The sequence below is a fragment of the Monomorium pharaonis genome, chromosome 1 (genome assembly GCF_013373865.1).
Source record: "Monomorium pharaonis isolate MP-MQ-018 chromosome 1, ASM1337386v2, whole genome shotgun sequence".
Classification (NCBI taxonomy): Eukaryota; Metazoa; Arthropoda; class Insecta; order Hymenoptera; family Formicidae; genus Monomorium; species Monomorium pharaonis.
The window spans coordinates 15,012,001-15,018,000 of NC_050467.1; the positions used below are offsets into that span (position 1 = coordinate 15,012,001).

Genomic DNA, 6,000 nt, shown 5'->3' on the forward strand with positions numbered 1-6,000 from the left:
ATAAAATTAGTACGACATTGTATCAGTGTCACACTTAATCACTTAAATTATAGTAATGACGCCAACTTCCGTAAATCATCGATCTTTAATAGTGTCTTGTTGGTGACTGTACATATTTTTATATTTTGTAGTACATGTCTATCAATGCTTGATGACTTTAGAATATAATCAAGTGTCGCAATTACAATTAGCCGACATATATGTACAAAGAAATTAAATAATAAAAAGATTGTAGAAAAATGCGTGTGAATTTTTAACATGTATATTGTTTTATGATTTGAATATTTATCAAAGTTACATTATGCTGATGTATATTATTCAGCAATTTATTTATATAAACTCTGCAAGCCCAGCTTATCATCGTCACAAATGCACTTTTAGATTTATTGTATTCATGTACGAAATTGCCGCTTATATCTGTAGGAGTATAAGAATGTGTCAATAAGTTATTAAGAAAGATTAGAAAATCTGTATTCCATATCTAAGCGATTTGTTTATCTCTCAATTTAGGTATGTTTTTTTTTGTTAGAAAATTACAATTGATATTTTATTATAAATGGTCTTAAATCGGCGCCACTTATTGCTTGTATTTAATGCAGCGACATTTTGTATTTCCACACACATCATGCGCGCGCGTGTTGTGTGTGTGTGTGTGTGTGTGTGTGTGTGTGTGTGTGTGTGTAAAAACATACTAATTTATTATATTCTCTATCATTTTGACTCGTATTGGCGACTGAAAAACAATTAGTTGGCGATAATGATAAATTAACGAGAAAATAGGCCTATGCGTACCCGCATTTAATAAATGTGATATCGAATTGTAAATGATAGAAATAATGTCTACAAATAATGTAGACACACAAGTTACTTTACCGAAAGTCTAATTCTCATAGTAATAATTGTCATTATTTATTCGTAAATCTTATTGACTTACTCTGTATTCTTATGTAGAGGTCAGTGACGCTCGAATCAATGTTAATTGCAAAGTAATTTAGAGAGATTTGCTTAAGCGATTATCGCGTATCTTCTTTAGTTTACAATTTAGATATCGTAATGAGTAATAAGTAAAATTACATAATTACAATAATTACAGATTAATCTCATTGGTACAACTGACCTCTTTCGCATTTTATTTCTTTTTTTCCCATGCTAATTAAGCGTATTTAAAAAGTTGTACTACATATTCATATAAATTGTACATAATCTCAACACACTCAAGACGAACGACTCGTAATTCTCATCGTAATCCCTGTCATTTGTTTCATCAATGTGTTTAATTAACCACACTCCGGTGGTCTGTAGCAAAGTCATATATAGGCTACTGTGCAATGGCACAATTTTTATAATATAATCAAAAGATTATTAATATATTTATAAATTGTATATCAACTGCCAACACGAGTCTGCAAATTAGTTAAATCACATATTCTGTCAAATATCTCATTTCTACAAGTCTGCAAATATATTTGAATTAGCGAATTTATTGATAGCCTGGAGAGTTATGCGTGTTTCGTATTTGCACATCTTTTACAAACACATATGCACGCGACAAAGTATGGAGTGTACAATTCTGTCTATGTATATATAGCATGTATGAATGTAAACTGCGTGGACGGCGCTACGTACACCTCGGTCAGTCAACCACTGACAGACTAGTAGTTGACTATCGTCACTATTCTGGTACCCGTGGTTCCACTGAGAGTTTTCAGTTCAACGTGCCTCACGTCAATATATACCGTTGTATAATCTACGAATAAAAAACAATCGATTTATGTCATTAGTCATGTATAATCGTATAAATATGAAATTTTCATAACACAAAAAACATCAGAACATAATATTAATCATACTTTTATGTAAACTTTAATTTAGTTTTTTAGTTTATAATACATTGACAACTTTATTTTCTTCATTGTGCCATATCATAATTATTATTCGATTATGATGCTGTAACTCGTCATGTACTTATGAAAAATTCCTCAAAATTGAGTAAATGCTAATTACAATAACTACTACGTAAAAAAAAAAATGTTTACCTCTTTTTAAGATAGCCAAAAATTGTTTCCTAAAATGTTATGTGTTATTTTATCCAATTTCATTTTTACAAATGGCAGGGACAATTAAATTGGGTTGTCAAGTTTCTAATGTCAAATTCAAACCTAATGTCCATTTACAACAAGGTTAACTATGATTTTAGCTGTAATTTATATATATATACAGGGTGTCCCATTTTAACTTGGACAGCAAAATATCTCAAAAACTAAGTCCCGTATACAAAAATATTTCAGACAAAAGTTGTTTGATTTCAAGGAGAACATAAAATGGTATCATTGGTTTGACCTTGAAGAGTTTGTTGAAAGTCATGTGAAGGTCACTTTCAATTTCTTAAATGAAACGTACTTTTTCTCATTACATATTCTTGTAGCTTATCTCGAGAGCTTTTCAAAACACTATAATTAAGTGTACTTCTACCAAGTACTTTTCGAGTTATGAGGCCCCAAAGTAGTACTTTGCAGTACATTGGCACAAAGTGCAAAATATCTTGTATGTTGTATTGTTATGGGGTCAAGTTGATCCTTACGTATCATTCAGGTTGATTTGACTGACAAAAGCAAAATCGAGGTCTAGCCAAAACAAGATCGAGGTTGATCCGGCTAGCAAAAGCAAGATCGAGAAGCAAGATTCACTTTGTGTTTGAATAATCAAGGAAGGCACTTTGAACATTTATAATCCAGTTATAATCTTGCTTTTGCTAGCCGAATAAGTTGGCGCGTTTTGCTTATCCCGAGTGTCCTTTCAAGGTACGGGATAAAATCGCCTGCGCTCAATTTATTTCAGGTTTAGCCGATAACTTTTTGAAGAGGACCCTTCAATTAGAAGGACAGTCCTCTCTGAAAACAGCTATAGAAAGAGCTAAGGCCGTTAGAATTATTCAAAGGGAAACTTTTGTGAGAAAAGAGGTCCGTAAACATGTTGAGGAAGGACATTTTCTTCCTCTCGATAAAGAAAAGAAAAAGGAAAGGTCTGTGGGGCAAAAAGGAAAAGAGAAAGATTTAAAATTTTTCAGGAATTGCCGAGAATGTTGGACGTGTGGGAAAACTGCGTGTGGGTAATTTCTGCTCGGAGTGCCCGAGGAGAAAGGAAACGAGGCTTACTTGATCTCAACAGGATGAGGTCGACTCGCGCTTTAAATTCCCCAAAAAATTTATTTTAAAAATTTTAATGTTAATAGAATTAAGTGTAATTCTTGTAATTTTTATTTTGAAGGAAGAGTTGGAGGAAAAGTGTTCTTTCAAGATTGATACGGGTTCGGATGTTTCTATTGTAAATAAAAAGTTTATCGGAAAGAAAAAGAAAATTTTTGTAAAAAAAAAAATTTAAGATACCCTACTGGAAAAAAGATTCCAATTTTATTTAAAGTTTAGATGAAAGTTGATTTGGGGAAATTCAGTAAAATGGTTGAAATGTTTGTAGCGAAAATTGATGATGATTGTCTTTTAGGAGCGAATTTCTTAAACAAAATTAATTTAGAAAATGTTTTCAAATCAGCTTTTGGTTTTAAAAAAATTGAAAAAGAAAAAGAATTTAACTGCTCCCGTATTCAAGTTTCTTTAAATAAGGAAAGCCCAATTTTCTTGAAAGAACTACTAGAAAAAAATTCTGAAAATTTGTCTTCTAACCAGGAAAAAATTTTTGATAGTTTTCTCAAGGAGTTTAGTAATGTATTTTCCGAAAAAATAGTGGCAAGAAATTGTGATGTTCCTTGAACATTGTATTAATGTTGAAAACTCTCTCCCCATTAAACAGGTTCCTCGTGAATAAAACCTTAGAAGAGATGAGAATTCAGGGTGTAATAGAGGAATCAAACAGTCCTTGGGTCTCTCCTGCGGTTTTAGTCAGGAAAAAGGATGGATCATTGAGATTTTATGTGGATTATCGCAAGTTAAATTCTGTGACGGTTAAAGATTCTTTTCCTCTTCCAAGTATAGACGATATTCTCGATCGTCTTGCAGGTAACTCTTGGTTTTCTACGCTAGATTTAAGAAGCGGTTATTGGCAAATTAAAATTCGCGCGCAAGATAAGGAGAAAACTGCCTTTTCGATCGGTAACGGACTTTGGCAATTTACGGTGATGCCCTCTCGTACAGATCATATTTCTTTCAAATGGCTCATATCTTTCAAAGATTTGGAAGGGCAGCTGGCGCGTTGGTTGGAAAGACTCCAACAGTTCGATTTTGAGGTAGCTCATCGCAAAGGTCAATCCCATAGAAATGCTGATGAGCTTTCCAGACGTTTATGTGAAGAAGAAAATTGTACCTTTTGTGCGAGGATTGAGAGGAAATTTGAAAAAGAAAAAGTAAATTTTATTGTTCGTATTATTTTAACGGGCGATACTTTTGAAGAGTGGAAGAAAGATCAATTAGAAGACCCTTGTATCTCTTTGTTTCGGGGAAAACAAATAGGGATATGTCCTCTTCACGTAGAAATTAATTCGGAGGAATCTTGTTCGCTTGTATATTGGTCGTACTGGGACGCTTTGATTTTAAAGGATAGTGTTCTTAATGAAAGATGAGTAGCTTTAAATTTAAAAAAAAAATTTCCAGATAATTGTACCTCGTATACGGATTAAAGAAATATTAGAAGATGCTCATGATTCGCCTTCGGGAGGACATTTCGGAATTAATAAAACTTTAGAGAAGATTCGCAAGCGCTTTTATTGAGCTTCTTGCAAGCAAGACGTGGAGAACTGGTGCGAGATCTGTATTGGAAAGAGAGGTCCTTCAGGAAAAGGAAAGTATCTTCAAATTTTTTTATGTAGGAACGCCGTTTGAAAGACTTCAGATGGACATCTTAGGTCCTCTTCCGCAAACTACGTTGGGAAATAGATTCCTTTTAGTAATTGTAGATTGTTTTTCCAAGTAGGTAGAGGCGTTTCCTGTCATAAACATAAGAACCAAAACGGTTGCTGAAGTTTTCGTTAATCAAGTTATTTCTCGTCATGGCATTCCTTTGAAAATTCATACAGATCAAGGGAGGAATTTTGAATCAAGACTTCTTAGAATTGATGAAGCTTTTGAGGAAAACGAGAACTATTCCTCTTCATCCACAATCTGATAGCCAAGTTGAATGACAGCACCAAACAATTACAAATTTTCTGGCTAAATATGCTTCTGAAAATCAAAAGGACTGGGATCGCTGAATATCTATGTTTCTTTTAGCTTATGGATCCTCCAGGCACGAGGCTTCGGGAGTTTCTCCAGCAGACCTTTTCTCCAGCTTTACCTTGGCCGTGATCTAAGGCTCTTGATTTACAGTTAGAAAAACCTCTTTCGGAAGAGCGAGTAGAAGTAAATGACTATGTTAAGAAGATAAGAGAGAAGATGGGAAAAATACAAAGAGGAGCTAGGAATCGTATGAAGGTTAGATCTTCTCAAGTAAAAGTCTGGTATGATCAGAAAGCTAGACGAGTTCTTTTTAATGAAGGGGAGAGAGTTTGGTTTTACAATCCTCGAAAGAAACTCAGGAGATCTCCCAAATTACAGAGTTCGTGGAAAGGTCCTTTTTTAGTAGTCAAAAGGCTTAGTAAAGTTGTTTATTGTATTCGAAAATCAGTCAGGCATAAGAAGAAGGTGGTACACGCTGATAGGTTAGTCCTTTTCTTAGAAAGAAATGTTTAAAGTATTTTAAAGGGGACGGAGCGTTTATTTATTAATTTTTAAGTTTGGTCGTTGTTTTGTTTCTGTTTCGTTTTAGAAAGAGTTAATGGAAAAATCAAAGAGCAAAATGGATAAATGGGCAGATAAAGTCCAGTCGCAGCTTTGACGTCGAGGCAAGAGACACTAAGATTAAGAGGGAGAGTTCAACAAGTCTTTTTTTTTTAGAAGACTGTCTCGCTCACCGTTTTCGACCGAAATTTCCCGTGAGACTTAGGGCAAATGCCGAGACGGGAACAAGGATGCCCTTTAGGGTGCAAAGAGGTCCTCGGAAAGTTACCTTCTC

General features: G+C 34.1%; 1 protein-coding gene across 1 annotated transcript in view; it reads right to left on the minus strand.

Annotated features, from left to right (window-relative positions):
* Nucleotides 1–66: 66 nt before the first annotated feature.
* Nucleotides 67–6,000, minus strand: part of LOC105839212 (protein phosphatase PP2A 55 kDa regulatory subunit) — a gene marked incomplete in the record, with an annotated part of 44,724 nt that continues 38,790 nt past the window's right edge. The window contains 1 exon segment of the mRNA XM_036292149.1: nucleotides 67–1,747.